Source organism: Rattus norvegicus, chromosome 3 (assembly GCF_021556685.1).
Source record: "Rattus norvegicus strain SHRSP/BbbUtx chromosome 3, alternate assembly SHRSP_T2T, whole genome shotgun sequence".
In the NCBI taxonomy this organism is placed as follows: domain Eukaryota; kingdom Metazoa; phylum Chordata; class Mammalia; order Rodentia; family Muridae; genus Rattus; species Rattus norvegicus.
In genome coordinates this window covers 119,587,189-119,610,008 of record NC_141536.1, presented here as the reverse complement: position 1 = coordinate 119,610,008, position 22,820 = coordinate 119,587,189, and the positions used below count along the sequence as shown (strand labels likewise).

Genomic DNA, 22,820 nt, shown 5'->3' with positions numbered 1-22,820 from the left:
GAGGGAATAGTCAACAATCCTCCAATGGCAAGTTGAAACAGAATGTTCTAGGATGACAAAAGCACGCAAGTTGCATTTTAATCAGACCCTGTTCTCTGTTTGATGATGGCAGAATGAAGAGTAACGTCAATTATATAGGACAATAAGTCTGTATCCCACCGTGACACCTCAGACCTAGAATTCTCACCGGCTTCCCTAGAGATGGCCACTCTTTATTGCCACCAATGTTTCCCTAATTGTTCACCCCCAACACCGAGGCATGTTATACCTTTTAATACTTCAAACACAAACTTCCTTACACCCACTGTTCTGATTGCTATTTTTCTCACGTGGAAAAAAAAAAAAAAAGACAGAGCTCATTCTAAAAGTGCCCATGCTTCCTCAGGATTCCTGCCTCAAATGTGACAAGAGAACATGAGAGGTTGAGACTGCTCTGAGTTTCTTCTTGTGAAATGGATTGGCGTGAAACACCCAGTGTGGGTTCTGACATCAGAGATTTGAGTCGGAGGTCAGAGGAACCAAGTAAAGACAACAGCAGCTTTCCCAAGTGCTTCCTGGTCAGCCTTTGGCAGGGTTACACAGCCAGTTGTTGGAGCTTGTGAGGCAGGGGGATGTTAAAAGCACCCTTGAGAAGGGAGACCAAAGGGGTTGGGAATTTAGTTCTGCGGTAGAGCGCTTGCCTAGCGAGCGCAAGGCCCTGGGTTCGGTCTCCAGCTCCGAGGGGGGGGGGGGGGACCAAATAAAAGGGATACACAGTTTCAAAACCTTTGGATTGGCAAGGTTTGCGAGTCATCAGATAATAGGAACAGTGATGCAAGAGGAGAATCAGAAGTGAGGATGTTTACACCCAACGAGGGAAGTGAAGGTTGGAAGTGTTACAATACAAAGCAATTTTACAGAGAGCAAGGGGAATGAAAACATACACGTATATGTAAATATGCTCATGCAGGTTTGTATGTGTGTTCCTGTATATGCATAAGTGCATGTATGCACATATGCACTCAAGTAAGATTCTTGCACACATGAATTGGGCTGTTTGTACATAAGCCTATTTAGAAGAGTGAGCTGATAGCATCTGAGGGCGGAGCCAAGATGAATATGTGAATTAGTACTGAGGTTTTCAGCACGGATAAATGTCAAAATCGAAGTGGTACTGGGGATGGTGGTCCAGGCTGCAATCCCAGAGACTTGGCAGGCATACACAGATTGTTTAAAATACCAAAGCTAGCCTGGGGTACAGTAAGTTCAAGGCTATCCTGGGCAATTTTGTGGGATCTGGTCTCAAAATAAAGAGTAGAAAGGAAGTAGTTCAGTAGCGGAGCCCTTGCCTCAGTCCTGCAAACACACACACACACACACACACACACACACACACACACACACACACACACTCCCTGAAATTGGAAAAGCCAAGAACAAAAGTGATGCACACCAATTTGTAAAACACAAAAACAATGCCTTGTGTTGTGAACACATATCTCCCCATGATCTCCACCTATGTCTGTGTTGAGGTCTGGCCCCTAGCATAGCTGTAGCCATTTTGTTCCATGCCTACCAGTCATTGATGCAGAGTCATGCTGACCATATACCTTGTTATGTTCTGTCTGTTAATCTTAAGAAATTCCACAGACTGGAGAGATGGCTCAGCAGTTAAGAGCACTGGCTGCTCTTCTGAAGGTCCTGAGTTCAATTCCCAGCAACCACATGTGGCTCACAACCATCTGTAATGAGATCTGATGCCCTCTTCTGGTGTGTCTGAAGACAGCTACAGTGTACTTATATATAATAAATAAATAAATCTTTTTAAAGAAATTCCACAACCATAAGCTCCACATAGGACCAATAAAGAATAAAGGTCAGTTAGGACTGTTCTGTCTAGCTAGCCAAAATAGCTTGAGTCAGGAACAACTACCCTGCCATGCTATGCATGAGTTCATGGTGGTTTTTTTTTTCTTTATAAACTGGCCCTGAGAATTGTTCGAGGTCTAGCCTTAGCTCCTGAGTCTAGGCTGTGACCCTGATGGATCAGCCTTGGGGTATATACTCAATAAACTATCCCTATCTGACTGAGATCAATGTTTGTGTGGTTTGTGAGGTGATTCCTGAACCCCAACACTCTGGCCCTGGAAGCTTTATGGAGGTCATCAACACCTCCCTTCCTTCCACCTTTACTTTGATTTCCTTTGACTGTGATTTTTGAGATGAGATTTATAGCCCAAGCTGAGCTCAAACTTGTGAAGCTCCAGCCTCCACCTCTTCTTGAGCGCTAAGATTATGAGCTTTCCTGCCTGGCTCTATTTACTTGTTTATTTTGTGTGTTTGTTTGCTTGTTTGTTTGACTTTTGAAATGAGATCACTGCATATTGTTCAGGATAGTCTGTGTTCCTGGTTTCTTTCAATCCCCCTGCCTCCGCTTCCTGGGAAGCTGGGGTTACAGGTGTGTGTCACCCACCTTGCCTGGATTCTCCTCTAGTCTGTTTGATCTGACAGAACACCCAGTAGGAAGGAGTCTAGAGGGAAGGGAGGAGGGAGACGGGTGGGCTCTGGCCTCTTCCTCCTGTAACAGTGCCTGGCTCTGTGGGCAGAAGCAGTGCTAATTCCGGGAAGAGCACAGCTACTGTAAGGTGACCCTGTGTACAGTAGCAAGACTTTCTGGGTTCCGTGTTTTTGTTTTGTTTTTTGTGTTTTGTTGCTATCATAAAGACTTCATACTTATCACATGCCCCCCCTTTGCAGCCTCCATGTTTGCAGGAAGATTATATTAAACAATCTTCTCTTTCTATTGTCCGTGTCCTGCCAGGACCTGAGTGAGGCACATGAACATGTGCAGACCTAGGACCATACCGTGCTCAGGAGGCTAAAATGTCCATAAAAAGAAGTCAGAGAAAATCTGGCAGGGGAGAGGCAGCATTGTTAGCTGTATTTGCAGTTTTATTTCTTTTTTTTCCCCATTTTGTGTGTTTTATTATGTTTTCTCTTGATAAGAGGGCTGAGCAGCTGGATACAAAGCCAGGCCTCCAGTAGCAGAGAGCAGGAGGGAAGACTTTGTTGGCACTTGGGGCCACTCTTCAAAGACTCCTGAAGTGCTTTCGTAAGGAGACCTGCCAAGTGCTGTCTGCTGCTGCTGCCTCCATCCCAGGGCTGCACCGTCTGGCACAGTATTCTTATCCAAATGCAGGGTTCACTTGGCCCCAGGCTTCTCCTCCCGGATCAGTTCTTGAAATATCTGCTCCCAAGTACTGAAGTCATCAGAGAACAACATTCTCAGAGGTGAGAGCTGAGGCCCCGGGTTAGCAAGCAGCTCGATATCTTCCTCAATTCTGGGAGAGAGCTATTTATTTCTTAAATAAACACACACACACACACACACACACACACACACACACACACACACACACACACACACCACATCGCATCAGAAGCTATTGTGTTAAGGCTGTTTAAATCGGTTAAATCTAAGACATGAGGAGCATCTGACACTCGAGGTCAGTTGCACAGGACGGACAGTTCTTGCTCTCCACCAGATCATCTCCAAAGACACAAATTCCACGTGTCTGTCCTCTGCGCCTGGAGACAGCAGGGAGTACGCAGTACAATGAGGACCATGATGAGAGCAGGAGAAACCTGGATCTGGCTCAGGCTGGAAGGTGAGTGCTAAGCGGGGCACTACCTTTGCCACTGTCATTTCAGGTGCTGCAGAGCACACTCTGTCACATGCTCTATCTCTAAGTTGTTCTCCAGCTCCGAGCTTTGGAGATAGGGTCTAGGTACACAGCCCAGGCTGCCCTGGAACTCAAGACCTACCGGCCTACCTCCCCACCCTCTCAGGACTGAGATTATGGTTTACACACCATCTTGGGACTAAGCCCTAAATACATTGTTTGTTTCCATAGTCCTGTGGACATTGCCTATGTAGGCAAAAAAATAAGCACAAAACATGTGCATGTTTGCCGTTCTCTATCTTAGAGCCTAGAACCAACCTTGTATTGCCTTGCCTAAGGCCCAGCTGTGAAGGCATGCAGATGTGAGCACATGCAGGTGTTCACAGACGCACATATTTATAATGTGGAGGTTTTGAAGTATTTTCGTTACAGCCAGGTATGGTTGTATTATGTGTAATCCTATCCCTTGGCATGTTAAAGCAGGAGGATTTCCGTATGTTCTCAACTGCACAGTGAGTTCAAGGCCAACTACAGAGGAAGAACTTGTCTCGAAGGAGGGGATGTATATTTCTCTTTTATTGTGTTTACGGAAGTTACATTTGTTGCTCTACGAAAGTAAATAACAGCTGTAGAATCTACTGTCCTTCCAACATAACCCCTTTTCCTCTGAAATAAACACTGTGGGAACAACATAATATAATCTTGCCATTTGGGTGACCGAGGCAGAAGGATTGTCATTTGAGGTCACTGGGCTGGTGGGGTACATAGTAAAGCCCTATCTTTAAAAATATTAAACAAATTAAACATAACTCTGTCATTAACAAGGTCCATTTTATGCCTGTACAGACATGTACATAGATACATTTTTTGTATATGTGTCTATGAATATGAACATATGATGTATGTGTACATATTGCGATGTGTGAGTCCAGGCATGGACAGTGCAATCTGTGCAGCTCAGAGAACAATCTTAGGCGGTAGTCCTCACCTTCCAAGGATTCTTGTGCCTCCACTTCCCATCTCCGTACAGGGCACTCATGACAGGCAAAATCCAACTTAATGTAGGCTTCGAGGATCCCAACTGTCACGTGCATGACAAGTGCTTTACCAACAATGTCACCTCCCCGATCCCACATGCATTATTTTCAATGTTAAAGCCTTCACTCTGTGCTTGGTATGTGAAAGTTTGTTTTTCTTTTTCTTTGAAACAGGATATCCTATGAGACAAGTTGGTCTAGAATTCCCAATATAGTCAAGGATGGCTTTGAACATCCTGGCCCTCCTATTTCCCACCGACAACTTGTTTCTTTAATGAACTGTATTTATTTATAACTGAGGCAGGGTCTCACTATGTAGTCCAAGGCACAGATGCCTGCCCACCTCTGTGTCTTAAGTGCTGGGACTAATGGTGTGTACCGCTATAGATTCTTACCATTAAAGGAACCTGATATACTGTCTCCTGAGATGCTCTGCCAGAACCTGACAAATACAGAGGCAGATGCTCTCAGTCAACCATTGAATTGAGAGCAGGGTCCCCAATGGAGGAGTTAGAGAAAGAACTGAAGGAGCTGAATGTGTTTGCAACTCCATAAGAAGAACAACAATATCAACCACCAGACTCCGAGAGCTCCCAGGGACTAAACCACCATCCCAAGAGTACACAGGGATGGACCTATGGCTCCAGCCGCATATGTAGCACAGGATGGTCTTGTCAGGCATCAATGGGAGGAGAAGCCCTTGGTCCTGTGAAGGCTCGATGCCCCAGTGTAGGGGAATGTCAGGGTGGGGAGGTAGGAGGGAGGGTGGGTGAGAACCCTCATAGAAGCAGGGGGGGGATGGGATAGCAGGTTTCCGGAGAGGAAACCGGGAAAGGGGATAATATCTAAAATGTAAATAAAAAATATCCAATAAAGAAAAATATGTTTAAAAAAAAGATGTGCACCACCACAGACACCCCCGATTCTTACCATTAAAGGTGTTTACCACCATATACCCCACACATTCTTACCATTTTCACCAGGCCTAATAACCAGGACAATCTGAATGTGATTTCAGCATCAGCAGTCCCCATTGGTTACCTTTGTGCCAAGTTTCATCTTGTTGCTGCCCTTGGGTCTGCTCAAGTCTTTGTAGGTGTTAAATGTCAATAAAATAGATGAGTCATCGTCATGAAGGCGCTCTCCCAGGCAAGGCACTGTGCTGCCTGTAGCCTGTGACTCACACCACATCTTGTACTCGGCCCTTTGTTTATACGAGCAACTATATCTTTGGACTAGATCAAGACACTTGAGAGTGCTGTGTCATGTCCTTACAGTATTGACATGCGCTACCAATCTCTCTTGGCAAAGGCTCTGCCAGTTTTCAGTTCTCCCAACAGTGTATATATCCTTGTAGGTGTCGGGCACTCTCAGCCCTAAAATAATGATATTGATAACAATAGATCTCTATCTTTAAGTCTACTTTTAAAAAACTCCTCCATTTTTCTCTTTTTCTTTTTTGAGAGGGAGTCTCGCTCCGTAGCTTGGGTGGCCTGTAACTATGAGGACAAGCTGGTTGTCAAGATTAGCCGAATGAGAGGAAGCTCTGGGTTTGATTGAAAGATTATGCTTCAGAAGAACCAGGTAAAAGCACCATTGAGGAAGATTCTTATCGTTAGCTTCAGGGTTCTGTGTGCACCTGCACACAGCTGGTGTGTCCATGCACATGTAAGCACATACACAAATCACATACACATATCACACATACATGAGAAGAAGAAAAGGAAAAGAACAGCCAAATTATTTATGATTTTTTGATCTCTATCAATATGTAAGTATTGTACATAGGAATAGCTACGATTCACATATAAAGAGGTATGATTTGTAATGCATATATGTAATGTATGGTATATAATATCTGTACTGTGTCCTACTATAGCCTCTCATATATAACTATCTCTGTTTTATCAAAAAAAATTTTTTTTAGATATGGTCTCATTTAGTCCCAGTTGGCTCCTGTCTCAACCTTCTGAGAGCTGAGAATATATAGCTCTTAGAGACAGACACTCCTGTGACAACTTTCTCCTTTTGGTTTCAGAGATTGAACCCAGGCCCTTTTGCATGGTAAACAAATGTTCTACTACTGAGACTGTAGCCACATTCCCTGATCAGATTATCCCCGAAGACCTGTTGAACTGTTCAAGACACCCAGGAGCACGAGGTCACTGTCGTGTACCAAGGATGCACAGATTCTGTGGAACACTGTCTGGAGGAATGCAGAGGTTGGTAGAATCACTCTCTTTGACATCCAGGTGACAACTGGAAGAGTCTCTGAGGAGCACAAGGTGTCCCCTTTGCAGTGAAAAGGCTCTGCTCCCACTAGGATCCTCCACCCTAGATGGCTCTGGCTACCCCTTGTGATGGAAACAGATGATTATACCCCTGGGATTCACGACTCCTGGCTGCACAGGCCTCACCTTGGCATGTGGAGGTTTGCCTGAGGCCCTAATTCCCAAGGGCCTCATTTGCCATCTTGCCACAGGCACTTAAGAGCTGAGTATGAGCCTTCCTACGTTTTCAAAGAGGATGTCACAATGACAGAGCTCCTGAGTTTGTTAGAGAACTATGTGGTTTGTCCCACTAAGGTTAAGGTGGAGGCATTTGCAGTGGGAAAAGGATACACTACTGAAGTATAGTTTTATTCTCGTCAGATGACTGTATAGTCATTATCATAAGAGCACAGAGGTGACACACCCCCACCACCTGCTTCCACATTAGTGTGTATGTATGCGACACAGGGTCTTAGCTACGGCCAAGGCAGCAGTGGACCTCGCTGTGTTGCCTGACTGCCTCCTGATAGCTGGAATTACAGATGTTCCCCACCACACAAGGCACTCTTCCTTCCTTCTGGAAGGCTGCACTGTGACAGGCAACGGGACGAGGGAAGGGGGGAGAGAGAATCAGGACCTTTGCTGGGTAGTTTAGGACTGATTGAGCACCCAGGAGGCAGAGGTAGGAGGATCTCTGCAAGTTTGGGGATAACCTAGTCTACAAAGCAATTGCAACCCAGCAAGGGCTATGTAGTGAGACGACGCTTAATATAATCAAATTCTTGTACCCTTGTCCCCTGAAATTTTCACTGATATATCAATACACTGCTTAAAATTCTCCTGTTAAACCCTTTCCAAAAGGGTAACCCAGACCCAGGAAGACAAACGTCATGTGTTCTCACTCATAGTTAGATCATTAGATTTGTACACTTAGACGGAGTGTCTGCAGAATCCAGGAAACCAGAAAAGGACCATTGGTGGAGGGGAGAGAACAATCTTAAGGGATACGGGATATCAGAAAACAGGTTTTATGAAGGGGAAAGGAGAATAACGGCAAGGGAGGTTTAGTCAAGGGGAGGGATGGGAGGATAGGTTAGAGGGTAGGTGTGGAGGAGAAATGACTAACTCTGAGGATGTTTGCAAAGGCCATATGGAATCTGCTATTTTTCCCCCCTTCAGAGCTGAGGACCGAACCGAGGACCTTGCACTTGCTAGGCAAGCACTCTACCACTGAGCTAAATCCCCAACCCCTATTTTATTTTTTTTTAAGATTTATTTTATTTATATGAGTACAGTGTAGCTGTCTTAGGCACACCAGAAGAAGGCATCGGATCTTATTACAGATGGTTGTGAACCACCATGTGGCTGCTGGGATTTGAACTCAAGACCTCTGGAAGAGCAGCCAGTGCTCTTAACCACTGACCCATCCAGCCTGAATCTGCTATTTTAGAAACTTCATGGGGCTGGAGAGATGGCTCAGAGGTTAAGAGCACTGACTGCTCTTCCAAAGGTCCTGAGTTCAATTCCCAGCAACCACATGGTGGCTTACAACCATCCATAATGAGATCTGATGCCCTCTTCTGGTGTGTCTGAAGACAGTTACAGTGTACTCATATATAATAAATAAATAAATCTTTAAAAATTAAAAAAAGAGAGAGAGAAACTTCATATATATGAATTGGAGTTACTCTACACAGGGGACTTATCCCAGAAGTCATAGGCTGCCAAATAAAAGCCCAGTATCAACTATGGGATAGGATACTTCCTTTCGCAACTGAGGTCGAGGGTACTCCAGAGACCCCACCCACCCTAAACAATACAGACTATTGCCATTGCTCTTGGTGTGAGCTGGATTGTGAGACCATACTGTTGAAGACACCACACACATTGGTCACAGGACATAGAGAAGTCAAGTTGGTATCAACCAAGAAGCTTGCTCCCTGCTAGCTAACTCTCATAGACTTGAAGGTACTATGCAGGCCCTTGCCTGGGGGAAGGGGGGTAGTCATCAAAAGTCATCAACAGTCTTACCCAACTGTCAATCGTATGAACCACAGTAACGACCCACATGGCAAAATATGCCTATAGACACAATAGCGGCATGAATGTTTTGGGGGAAGCCAAGCACTTTTTGGTTAATTTTTTTTTCTTTTTTCTTTTTTTCCTCGGAGCTGGGGACCGAACCCAGGGCCTTTCGCTTGCTAGGCAAGCGCTCTACCACTGAGCTAAATCCCCAACCATTGGTTAATTTTAAGTCCTACTACACAGGAGAAAACACATGCCTAGTACTGCAAGTTTAACTGTGGTTGGTAAGTTAACTGGCCTCGGGGGAGAACCTGCTACTATTATTTGCTAAACAGACATTGCATCCAACTGCCCTTTAAATTCACATCTCTCTATCCATAAATAGTGCAGTCCTCAGACCTCATTAGAGAAGTTTCTTTGTGGAGCGTGTTGTGGCTAAGACAGAAATTCACAACTAGTCAACATGCAAAAGTAATTGAATGTTGAGTGCTGAGCCACAAATGTGGCATCTATACCACACTCCTCCAAGGCTCAGCCCCACCCCAGGCTGAGGACCTACTAAAAGATGGTGGATAGCTGGGTATGGTGTTGCTTGTGCTTAATCCCATGATTTGAGAGACAAAGGCAGGTGAATCTCTGTGAGTTTAAGGCCATCCTGAACTATACAGAGCTCCAGGACAGCCAGGACTTCATAGAGAGACCTGTCTTAAAAGAAGAGGAGAAAGAGGAGGAAGAGGAGAAAAAGGAAAAAGATGAGTAGAAGGGAGGATGAAGAGGAGGAAGATCTGAAAGATGCTGGATAAAGGGAGAGACAGTAGTCATGGGCTGAGAGCAGGATGCTTTTAATGTGATACATACACACACATACACACACACACACATACATACACACACATACACACACATACACACACATATACATACACACATACACACACATACACACACATACACACACAAACACACATACACACATACACACACATACGTACACACACATACACACATACACACATACATACATGCACACACATATACATACACATACACACATACAAATACACACATACATACACATACATATACACACAAACACATATACACATATACACACATACATACATACACACATACACACATACACACACATACATACACACATACACGTACACACACAGACACAAACACATATACACACATACACACACACATACACAAATACACACACATATACATACACACAGCACTCACTGGAATATTATACGGGTTTATAAAGGAAAGAAATTCTATAGAAATATTTATTTATTGTCTGGAAGGACAGTGACTTAAAATTTGAATGTTCCATTCTGAATACTTGACCCCAGCTCTTGGGACACCATTTTGAAGGCTGTGAAGTTGTAGCAGGGGGCCTGGCTGATGGAAGCATGTCACTAATGGTGGGCATGCAAGTGTCATCTCCATTTCTGATCTCTGCCTGCTTTCTCAGCTTACTGACTGGTCATGTGATGTGGGAGCTGTTGCCCCAAGGTCCCACATACTATGCTTTCCCTACTGTGATTGGCTTGGGTCCCTTGAACCCAGATGAGTCTTTTATGCCTTGGTTGTTTGGTCAGATATTTTAGTCACAGAGACTAATAGGAAACTAATACAGGTCAGGAGAGATGGCTCATGGGGCAAAGACACACAAGACACATGCTGTCAAGCCTGACAACCTGCGTTCAGTCCATGGGAACCATGTGACACAGGCAAAGCACCAACTCTTCTGAGCTACTCTGTGATCTCAGACCTGAGTTCAAATCCCAGGACCCATGTGATGGTTGAGATTGAACTCCTTCATGCTGTTCTCTGAGGTGCACTATGCACACTGTGGTACATGGATGGGCACACACACACACACACACACACACACATTCAGAGAGAGAAAGTAAATAAATAATAAACATAATAAAACATTTAATACAGCTTGCTAGGATAATCATAACAAAATATGATGAGGTAATGAACAAAGGATGCTAGAAGCTAGAGTTCTGATATCAGGCTGCTGGATGACTTCTAGAAGGCTGCATTCCTGCTGCGTGCTTTTCCTCAAGGTCTTCATACTAGAGAGAGCCCTAGTTCAGTCCTTAAGGTCAACAACAGTGCTACCAGAGGAAGAATCATCTTTTGGGAATCTAAGTTTACTGCCTCAAATTCCTATCTCCAAATAGATCACTGGTGATAGGACTTCAGCCTTGGAGTTTGAAGTCTCTTCAGTCCACAGCACAGAGTGAGCAGTCCCTCTCTGCCATGTTACCCATGAAGAAGCCCTCTCTGGCCTCAGCATAGAGCTCCCAAGTTACCCATGTAGAAGCTGTCACTCCTGAGGGAATGGGAGCTGGGAAGAAGATGGGATATGTGGCAGAGGAAGAGAAGGCCAAAAGGCAGAGCTCTCACTGAGGGCTGTCTCGGAATCTTGAGGGTTGAATGTCATCTTTCTACACTGCAAGTCCAGTTGTGTGACTTCCTTGATCACCAACTTCCTGTTGCTCTTGGGGAAAAGTCCAGACCGTTGCTGCCTATCCACCACTCAACCTTTCACCTTGTCTGCTGCTGATGTAATCGTGCTGAGTGTTTTCTTTCAGGCCAGGGAGTCTCCTTCACCTGTAGACCTGTGCCCCATAACTTCCAGAACACTTATCCAGCCAACGGCTCCTCCTCACTCCCTCCCACCCCCCAGCTTGTGCTAGATAGTGCCTTTTCTCATCTTTGAGGTCTCAGCCTAAAGGAAGCGAAGTCTGGAGTCTGCAGTGTGGCCTGTTTGTGCACGTGCAAACTGTATCCCTAAGAGACACTCTGAACTGAGAACTGAAGCTAAGTTTAGGTGAATTTTGAGCTCTTCCTTCTCCCAAGCCCCTCTAAAAATAGCCTGGTACTTAGGAAATCTGTCTGAGATCTGAATACAACAGAAAAAGGCATTACTGCCAGAGAGAAAAACCCACGGGTGGATAGGAAACTGTCTGAAATGACTTTCTTACCATTTAGAGTGCTTGCAATGTGTCTCCTCCCACACTCCTGAGCTCAGCACCAAAAACCTAGGAGCTGAGGAGCCGAGGAGGAGACCCCTGTGAAGTCTGGCGATCACCAGGAGGAAAATGCAGAGTGCTGCACCCTGTGTACCTAATGTTCAAGGAGGAGATGCTGCTGAACCAAGAAGGGAGCACGATTTGTATTTCACACTGGCAGCTGGATCTTATTCAGTCTTGTTTAACAAAGCTGTGTATGTGGCTGTTACTATGGAAACTATATGTGATTAAATAGTTTATTGGATTCAACTTCCATAAACTGACCTTCTAAAGTTGAGTTAGAGTGGTTCTTTGACTTCGGGTGTTCCAAAGCTGGGAGCAGGATTGCTCCTTTTAAAGTTTTTATTCATTTACTTTGTCTGTCTCTCTCTGTGTATCACTGTCTCTCTCTATCTCTGTCTCTCTGTCTCACAGTCTATGTTTCTCTGTCTCTGTGTCTCTGTGTCTCTGCGTGTCTCTCTCTCTGTGTTTCTCTCTCTCTGCTTCTCTCCCTCACCCCGTGTGTGTGTGTGTGTGTGTGTGTGTGTGTGTGTGTGTGAGTCCAAAGTCAATTTGCGGGAGCCATTTCTCATTCTACCGTCCCTATAAGTCCCAGGGATCAAATTCCAGGTGCCTGGCTTGGTAGACACATTCCTTTACCATCTCCCAGCATTAGGGTATTTCCTTCTGCTTCCTTGTGTTTATTTTTATTTAATTCTTTTGTTCGTTTCTTTGGGACAGTCTCACAATACCCAGGTTGGCCTTGAACTCACTACATAAATAAGGATTGAACTTTGGATCCTGAGTGCTGATAGTGTATGTGGGCTTAGTTTATTCAATGCTGGGATTAAATCTCAGTTCTCGTGCATAACTTAAGCAAGCATTTCATCATGTCTCAACCCTGATGCTTCTGTTTTCGTAAGAAAAAAAATGAGTTGGATGTTTGTAGTATTTTATTTATTTTGTCACTAGTATTGGCATCCTGGCTGGAAGGAGGCAATGACCACTAATGGCTCACCTGTGCCCTCTCAATTCTACATCATATTAGGAAAGGAGATCTTGAGAACTGCAGCCAACACTGTGCCAGAATTTCCTCCTCTTCCTCCTCCTCTTCTTCCTCCTCCTCCTCCTCCTCTTCTTCCTCCTCCTCCTCCTCCTCCTTCTCCTCCTACTCCTCCTCCTCCTCTTCCTCCTACTCCTTCCTGTTTCATCCACAGGGTCTCACTTCAACTGGCCAGGAACTTGCTGTATAAACCAAGGTGGTTTCAAACTAACAGAGTTCCTCCTCTGGAATGCTGGAATTAAAGATGAACACCACCACACCCAGCCTCACAACCTTCTTGTTCACAGCCTGTTCTCCTTGCTGTTTGTTCTGTTTAGAAAAACATTCACCATGGAAGTGAGTTCTCTGTAATCTTTCCAAGTTTTTCATAGTCTCATTTGTTCAAAGAGGACAGTTCCCTGGTGAGACTCTAAGGACACATGTTGTCTCCTTAGTTACCCAATGAGGTGTACCATTGCTTCCTCTCTGTGTTCAGCCCTCTGAGTCACTCATAGGACACACTTGGACGGGCAGATGCTACTTAGAGATTGTTTTTCTTTCCAGAAATGCCCTCCAGCAGCAAGTGTATGGTAATAGTTGGTAACAAAGTAGAAGACAGAGTAATGGCCTCTAAGAGATCAGAGCTCAGATTCAGGCTTCGTTTGGTTTAGTTGCTATTGCTAGAGTCTTGGTAAATTACGAAGACAGGAGAGTCGATTTTGCCCATGGATCTATGATGACTTTCTTACTAGAGGAGATCATAAGTGACACAGGGTATCATGTGGCAAGGGAGAGTGTGCTGTGACATAGAGGAGAGATAATCCCTAGAAACCTAGTGAGCCCAGCACTGACAGGCTGGGCAAAGGACTGGGAATTCAAGTCTAGCCTGGACTAGTGTGAGTGGGGGAAACAAGGAAGAAAATGGAAGGAAGGAGGGAGGGAGAAAGGGAGAGAGAGGACCACGATCTATTGCTCATATGAGCTAATATAACTCATGAGAGACAGATTTTATTCTCTCTCTCACTCTCTTCTTTCCTTTTTTTAAAAAGATTTATTATATATCTATATCTATAGATGCTGCCTTCAGACACAGCAGAAGAGGGCATCAGGTCTCATTACAGACGGTTGTGAGCCACCATGTGGTTGCTGGGAATTGAACTCAGGACCTCTGGAGGAGCAGTCAGTGCTCTTAACCCCTGAGCCACCTCTCCAGCCCTCTTCCTTCTTTTCCTCTTCCTTTCTTTCTTTCCCCGTTGTTTGAGAAAAGGTCCTATGTAGCCAGTACTGTCCTCCAGCTCAGTATTTAACCTGATCTCTGCTTCCCTCTGCCTCCCAGGTGCTGGGATCTCAGGTGTGTGCCACCGCCACCATACTCAGCTTGAGGGCAGATAATTAGTCACTTCTTAAGGTCCCACCTGGGCCCACTTCTCAGCATCATGCAGATGGAGTTTCGGAGTTTCAAGATGAGTATTGGAGGGACTAAACCTGGGTGACTTCTCTTTTTCCATAGCCACTTCCTGGTCCTTGACACACTGCTAAGATTCCTCTTCAGGCTGGGAGGACTGTTGCTCCTGGTTACTGGAGATGCTATCAGTGGACAGTGGAATGTCTTATGGAAAAGCAGTCAACCCTTGGGGTTATCCATCCTTCCTTCCTTCCTTCCTTCCTTCCTTCCTTCCTTCCTTCCTTCCTCCCTTCCTTCCTTCCTTCCTTCCCGAGCATCACACAGACCACACCTGGGCCATCAGGGATGGGATTAGAGATCCAGCCCCTGATCTCTCTCTCTCACTCCCTAATACTCTACTCACATCAAGACCCCTCTGAAAGGCCACCAAGGTGGCTGGAGCCCTTGCTGAGACTGTCACATAGTTCAGCTTCTGCTCAGCCTCTGTACTTCCCTTTCTTCTCTCAGGCATTGGTCGCTCTCCCTAATGAGTCTATATTTCAAAGACTGCCTCAAAACCAGCTTCCCGGGGTGCACATGTACATTCCCAGAGGGATTCATTTTCAGGGCAAATTATTTCACATTTAATCTTCTGCTTTAGATACTAGGAAAAGCCTATTTCCTCCTCCTCCTCTTCCTCTTCCTCTTCTTTCCTCCTCCTCTTCCTCCTCCTCTTCTTCTTCCTCCTCCTCCTCTTCCTCTTCCTCTTCTTTCTTCCTCCTCTTCCTCCTCTTCCTCCTCCTCCTCTTCCTCCTCCTCCTCTTCCTCCTCCTCCTCTTCTTCCTCCTCCTCTTCCTCCTCCTCTTCTTCCTCCTCCTCCTCTTCTTCCTCCTCCTCCTCTTCCTCTTCCTCTTCCTCCTCTTCCTCCTCCTCCTCCTCCTCCTCCTCCCCCCCACTTCTTCTAGTCCTGATCATACCAGAACCTAACTCTAGTCTGAGTTAGGGCCAGGAAACAATGAGAGAATCTTTCCTAACACTCCCGAGAGGCTGAGCAGAAGTCACTTTCTGCCTCTGGATGTAAACTAAGAACATACTGTGGCTTCTGAGTTACTCACGCATTGTGAGAAAACCATGGGAAAAGTGTATGGGAAAGCAGAGGCAAGAAACAGTCCTGAGGCTTGACCTACTGGCTCAAATTATACTTGCTCAGCTGGCTCTGAAGCCAGCCTGTCTCTGCTTTTCTCGATTAGTAAACCAATGACATCACTTCAGTTTCTCAGGCAAATTCAAAGGTCCTAATTAAATGCCCTGTGCTTTGAAGAGATGGAAAATGCCTCCTGAAGCTGGCTGTGATACCACATAGCTGCAATCTTAGTGCTCCAGAGCTGATGTCAAGGGGATTCTGAATTCAAGACCAGCCTGAGCTGCATGACAAGAACTGTTCTCAATAGCCAGGCCTGATAGCACATGCCTGTTATTCCAGCACTGAGGAAGTAGAGACAGGAGGATCATGAATTTAAGGCCAGCTTGGGCTTCATGGAGAATTTGAGAACAGCCTGGGCTACATGAGACCCCAATTCAAGTAAAGAAGACATGTGTTTGTGAACGTTGTTTATTACAATGGTTCTCATGTTTTTGTGGCTAATTTATACATATGAAGACTCTATTTTCTTGAACCATTGCCTCCTTAAAGGAACAAGAGTTCTTCATGAACCATAACTAGTCCTTTGAGGTTTGGTCTAGAGCTGAAAACATCAAATAATTCCTAAGCTGCAGTGTTTGTAGGTTTATTTACGTTTATTTATTTTAGGGTGAGTGTGCAGATGAGTTGGTTCTATGGCCAACATGTAAAGAGATCTGAGGGCAGCTTGTAGGAGTCAGTGCTCTCCTGCCATGTGTGTCTTAGGACTGAGTTCAGGTTTTAGGTGTGGCAAGCACCTTTACCCACTGAGCTATATCACTGACCCTATAGTATTTTTTTAAAAACCGAAATGTATAATCCATTGCATTAGTTAACTTTAAGTATCAACTTGACACAGCCTAGACTCACTGGGGATGTCTCAGCTGAAGGGTTGCCCTGATCAGATTGGGCTATGAGCACACCTATGGGGTTTTGTCTTGTTACCACTCTCCGTGGGTCAGCCTACCGAGAGTAGTATCATTCAATGGGCAAGAGTTCCTGGCCTGTATTAGAAAGATAGTTAGGTACAATCCTGTGAGTAAGTCAGCAATATTCCTTTGTGGTTTCTGCTTCAAATTCCTCCTTGAGTTCCTGCCCTAGTTTCCCTCATTAGTGAACTATGACCTGGAAGTAAAAGCAAAACAAACCCTTTTCCTCCAGCCCTCCATGCCCTAAATTGCTTTTAATGGAAACTCACGCAGAGAGACATATACATATGAATAATCGAAACGTCCCACGTGCTACTTACCCTAGTAATGTTTTACTGTAGGTTATATGTGTACTTTGTGTCGTGTGAATTCACTGGGGACTCCTAACAAGCCCGTGCAGTAGACACCATTATTATTGATATCGTATTACTGAATCGAGGACCTGTTGTCGAATTTCAAGAGTGCTGAGTAGCTCATGCGAATTTGATAGCTAGTCATTTACTCTGAACTTAGACACTTTGAATCCAGCTTTAAGTCACAGGATTTTTGTTTCCAGAAAGCAGGAAACAGAACGTATACAGGATATGTGGCCTTCACACACACACACACACACACACACACACACACACACACACGCACACACACACACACACACACCAGGCACACACACATACATATGCTGCACGTGTTTTTGGTTTTATTTTGGTCATTTTGAGCAGTCTGTATCGTGCCATTTGGAGAGCAGCTTCGGCTGGCTCTCTTCTGTGCTGCTGAGAGCAGTTGTGGAGAAACAGGGCAGTTTGATTACAAACCTCTTTCATGTTCCTGAGGTCCAAGAAACATAAGCTGATCCAGGGAGAGGTGGGTCAAGGAAAAGAGAGATTACTCCGTATGTAAAAGGTGAAATTCTATATTCTTTGGAAAGAGGCAATTTTGCAAATGACAGGGTGTGTTTGGAAACCATTTTACTTCCTCCTTTTATATTTAGATTCAGACTGTGCTAAAAGTTGCCTGGTGTTTTTGTGTAAGTGGGGGAAGGGGATTTAAGACACGGTGTCAAGTCGCCAAGACTGGACCAGACTCTTCTGTCATGTCCCCAGTGCCAATCATAGGCATGTACAACCAGACCCAGCATCTATATGCATGTATTTACAGTTTTAAGGGTTTTGACTAGCGTACAGAGTAACAGGGGCTGCTCTGACTTTTCATAGTTTGTTTTGGTTGATGTTTCTCTAGGTCCTCTGTATCCACTCCCCACTATGCCCTTCCTCACCTAGTTCTCTCCTTTCCAAATGTGTTGTTACCCTCCTCATCGCCTTTCCTCAAGCCTCATCTTCCCCACCTCATGGCTCCCCTTCTCACTCCCACATAAATGCACACATACAAAAACTGGACATGAGGATCCACATGGATAGAATTCACAGTATCTGTCTTTCTAAGCCAAAATTATTGCGCTTAAGATATCTAGATTCACATATTTTCTTGGAAAATTCATTTTTCTTGGTGACTGACTGAAGTTCCCCTGTATATATGTGTCTGCTTATCTGTGTACTTCTAGGCTGATTTCATATTTTTACCTCATTATATTAGAGAGCTATGACGGAGCTAACATGCAACTGGCACCAAACCAGACTCGGCGACAGACAGAACATAATTGAGGGCTGAGAAACACATTCGGCTACAGACACCTAGATTTTGAGGAAGATGTTAGAAACATGTACTAAAAATGAACCCACTATCTCCAACAAACTAGCCAAACTGGAGCCCTACCCGCAGAAAACGCTAGCATCCTGTCAGAAACACAAGAGATTGTCTTCCCACTCTGTTTGCTGGTTTCATTCCCTCGATTGGTGCTTTCCTTAGTTGTATAGAATCTCTTTAACTTCCTGTATCCTATCTGGCAATCCCTAGGGTTATTTCCCTAAGCCATATCTTTTACCTTACCCAAAAGTAAGTTCAACTGACTGAAGAGATGTCCAGTGGTCAAAAGCACTCACTGCTCTTACATAGGCAAGACCCACTTCTGTCTCAACAACCACACACACACACACACACACACACACACACACACACACACACACACACACACACACATACACACACTTAATCTTACTTTAAGGAGAAATTAAAAATGTGGAGCAAAGACTTTAAACTCTGAGCTGCCGAAAGTACTACAGGAGAATGGGTAAAATGCTACAAGATGTAGACATAGGCAAGAACTTTCTGGAAAGTGGGGTCCCGGGTCAGACAGCATCTTCACAGGATGTGCTGCCCAGGGAGAAATGGACCAGAGCTCTGCAAGAACACGTCGGATCTTAACTGCTGAGCCATCTCTCCAGCCCCAGGCAGGGGTTTGGATGCCCTCAAGAACAAGCTCTGATGGAGAGGATTGAACTGACAGGGTCTGAGTACAGGACCACCAAGGTGGAAAACAAACCAACAAGGCCAGGAAAACATTGTAAATTAAAAAAATAAAAAGTAAACAAAAATAAAAAAAGAGTCTGTCTATGCAGCCTAGGCCTTAAACCTGCTATTTAGTTCAGGCTCAAACTCATGATCTTATGCCTTCGTTTCCATGTGCTGGGACTATACAGATGTATACCAACCACTCCCACGGTGTGGAGGAAGGAAGAGAGTTACAGGGTTTCATGTAGCCCAGGCTAGCTTGCTGTAGCTAAAGATAACCTTGAGCTTCTGGTCCTCTTGTATCTACTCCTTAACTGCTGGTATCACAGACATTCACCTCCATGCCCCTCCCCCATGTCCATCCCCCCCATGCCCATCCCCCTTGCTCATCCCTCCACGCCCCTCCCCCACGCCTCCTGCCCGCCCCCATGCCCATCCCCTCCTTTGGTTTTGTTGCTATTAGAGCTAATGAGCCAAGTGATGCAAGAAGGAAGAGTTTTGACAATGTGGCCTTTCACGAGAATAGGGAAGTAGAGAACCTTTACAAGTGTCACCACAGTAAAAATTGAGGTGGACTAAACTGTCCTACTAATAAACAGTTGCTATGGACAACGTCCCCATGTCTTCTTCCTGGTTTGGGATGGCATAATTGTCAAGGATTGCTGTAGAGGGAGAGTTCTTTTCTTTCAGAGTTCCTGCCTAAAACACACATGTGGAAGTCTAGGGATGTGGCTCAATTGGTAGGGTGCTTGCCTAGGAAAAAAATATATATTTATATATGTATATATGTAAATATATGTGTGTATATATATGGGATAATTGTTTTATAATTAGCTCATTTTAAAATGAAGGAAAACTCTTTTAAGGTAAAATACTTTTTAAAAGATTCTCTTATTTTATGTGCATGAGTATTTTACCGGTATGTATGTCTGTGCACCGCATATGTGCCTAGTGCCCCTGGAAACCAGAAGAGGTTCCCCTAGAACTAGAGTTACTTAAAGACTAGTCAGTGATGTGATTATTTTGGGGGGAGGAGGTCTATTAGAGAGGCCTCTTGAGGAGCCCACACCCACACTCTCGGGTGTGTTTTGCTTTCTCTTGGAATATCTTTCTCTTAACTCTCAGGCTTAAAATTTCTATTAATATATTTTTTTCTTTCTTTTTTTCAGAGCTGAGGACCGAACCCAGGGCCTTGCGCTTTCTAGGCAAGCGCTCTACCACCGAGCTAAATCCCCAACCCCCTATTAATATATTTTTAAATAACTCTAATTCTGTCAAAAAGAAAGGTGGGAAAAGGATGGGGAGGAAGATGGAGGGAAGCACTCTGGGAGCAGTAGCAGAGCCGTCTAAGGTCTCCCCAACTCTGGAGCATTTATTGGCTTTGCGTGTCTTGCTTTACTTTCCCAACAGTGGAAGTGCTTGGAGCAGGCCCATTCCTACAGGACACCATTAAAGAAGACAGGAGCTCAGGATTGGCCAATGTGGCTGACTCACAGAGTGTGGCAAGCTTCCACTGTTGCATAACAGAAGGAGAGCTGTGTTTGTGTCTCATGGCATTTTGTAATTTCTTTCAGCAGCTTACCAGATGCTCTGAGTTAGAGATGGGTCGTCATGTCCCACAGAATAGTTAAGTGGGACAAAAACCAGTGGAGTATCTAATGTCTGTGGCCACTTAGGAAGCCAAGACAAGAGAACGTCATGGGTTTATGGGCAGCATGGTCTGTAGATCTTGTCCCATAAAACCACAAAAATAAAGAGAAGGAATCAGGAAAGTTCAGGGGAGGGAGGAGGTGATCAGAAGCTCCTATCTCCTCTAAAAATAATTCCTCTCACAAAGTAGGGAGGGAAAAAAATTATCTTGTGCTTAGCTAGGAAAATCTCTTACCCAACAACCTGGTCTTTATGGTGAATTTTTTTTTTTTTTTTTTTGGTTCTTTTTTTCGGAGCTGGGGACCGAACCCAGGGCCTTGCGCTTCCTAGGCAAGCGCTCTACCACTGAGCTAAATCCCCAGCCCCTATGGTGAATTTTTAAATTAAAGTCTCTGACTAGGTATAGTGACGCACATCTTTAATCCAGCACTAGACAGGCAGAAGCAGGCAGATGTCTGTGAGTTTGATGTTAACCTGATCTACACTTTGAGTTCTAGACCTGCCAGGACTATATAGTGAGACCCTGTCCAACAACAACAACGAAAGAAAGAAAGAGAGAGAGAGAGAGAGAGAGAGAGAGAGAGAGAGAGAGAGAGAGAAAGAAAGAGAGAGGGGGGTGGAGGAAGGGGAGGAGGAGGGGCTGGATGGGGGGAGATGGGAGGGAAGGGAAGGGAAGGGAAGGGAAGGGAAGGGGAGGGGAGGGGAGGGGAGGGGAGGGGAGGGAAGGGAAGGGAAGGGAAGGGAAGGGAAAGGAAGGGAAGGGAAGTTAATTAGTTAAAGCTTCTGGGCTGAGGGTGTAGCTCACTGGGAGAGCATTTACTGAGGCCTGGGTTTAAACATCAGCAACACAATCTCAACATTGGAGCCAATGTTCCTTTCAATGTTCCTTTGAATTTCCCACTGAGTCAGTCCCTAAGCAGGATGTCATGAAGATGGCAGGAGAAAGCATACACAAAGGACCTTAGCTCTCCAATAAGCTTTCTTCCTTAGAGAAATAACTATAAACAGTTTCCTTCCAGAATTCCTCAAGGACGTGGGAGTCTGGGAACTTTGACCTTGTGATATCTGTTGATTCATGTTCTCCATGCAAAAGTTAGTTTATTTGCATGAAAACATTCTGCTGACACAGCTCTGTTCCTCAAAACATTCAGTTCTGCCTAAGGACCTCTATCTGCCCAGTCACCACTTCATGACTTAATTTCCTGATTTCAGCTCTGAGGCTCAAACCCGAGTCCTTACATTTCATAGGCAAGCACTCTACCACCGAGCTACAACCCCAGCTTCTCAGATTATACGTGAAATCCCCCCCCCCACCTTGGAGGATGGTCCTCTCGGGGCTTCCAAGTGAACTAGAAGTTCGGGGTTAACAAAGGTGCTGTGTGCTTTTCTGAATGCTGGGAACAGGTGAGGCGTGCCAGGGCATTCAATTCTGCTGAATCCTTGACTGTTGATCAACATTTAGGCTCACTGATTTCAGAAGCATAATTATGCCAGGTGTGGTGGTACCTGCCCATGATCCCAGCCCCAGGGAGGCAAAGGATTTGGACTTTCAAGCCAGTCTGGGCTGCAAGCAAGACACACATAGCATAAAAGCAAATTGCAAACCTAAAAAGCATAATTATTAGATGTGCTGTGAGCTCAGTATATATGACAAAGGGTCTTGCCGTGAGAAGCTGTCCTCTACATGGACCCTAAATGTCTTCCCGAGCCCTAAAGGAGCTGCACTGGTGTGCCTCTCAAATATCTGCTTTCCCAGAAAAGAAACAATTTCAAAGCACCAGAACGTAATCTGGAGACTCATTCATGACATTTAAGTTGACACTCACGTGGCATTTAAGTTGAGTTCAGATCTTCCTCTGTTCTTCTAATGTCCATCTCCTGGGACCTGGTCTTAGAGAAGGAGAAAACAAGAATAATAATCAACTCTAGTGAGAAACACAGGAAATGAGGCTTACCGTGAGAAAATTCTACCACGGTCTGCATGCTCTGCTGAGGACAGCTGAGCCGTTGAGGACCCAGCCTACAGCAAAACAGGAACTGGGTAACCAACCACTTTCACTGAAGGGGTCTCAAGAACAACCTGGTTTTTTAGTGTCACGCGCCGACATGCGTTTTCCATATCTGAGTGCAGTTGTGCATCGTTGGTCACTTGCGGCAGATTTCCACGCAGGAAAGAGGCATGAGGCTTTCTGAT

The 22,820-nt window shown here is 44.9% G+C and overlaps 2 long non-coding RNA genes across 6 annotated transcripts in view; one reads left to right on the top strand and one right to left on the bottom strand.

The window, feature by feature from the left end:
* The window catches only part of LOC102552951 (uncharacterized), a 60,957-nt gene extending 38,352 nt beyond the window's left edge, over nt 1-22,605 (bottom strand). For 2 of the 5 annotated variants that reach the window (XR_015684622.1, XR_015684620.1), the window contains exon 1: nt 22,453-22,572. This is a non-coding gene — a long non-coding RNA (uncharacterized LOC102552951). Of the gene's footprint in view, nt 1-22,452 lie in introns of all 5 variants that reach the window. The other 3 variants (XR_015684618.1, XR_015684619.1, XR_015684621.1) reach the window with 3 other exon arrangements.
* On the top strand, nt 3,267-12,333 carry LOC147995697 (uncharacterized). The gene is made up of 4 exons (XR_015684628.1): nt 3,267-3,647; nt 6,164-6,283; nt 6,738-6,921; nt 11,202-12,333. It is a non-coding gene; the product is annotated as an uncharacterized LOC147995697 (long non-coding RNA).
* Nucleotides 22,606-22,820: the final 215 nt, after the last annotated feature.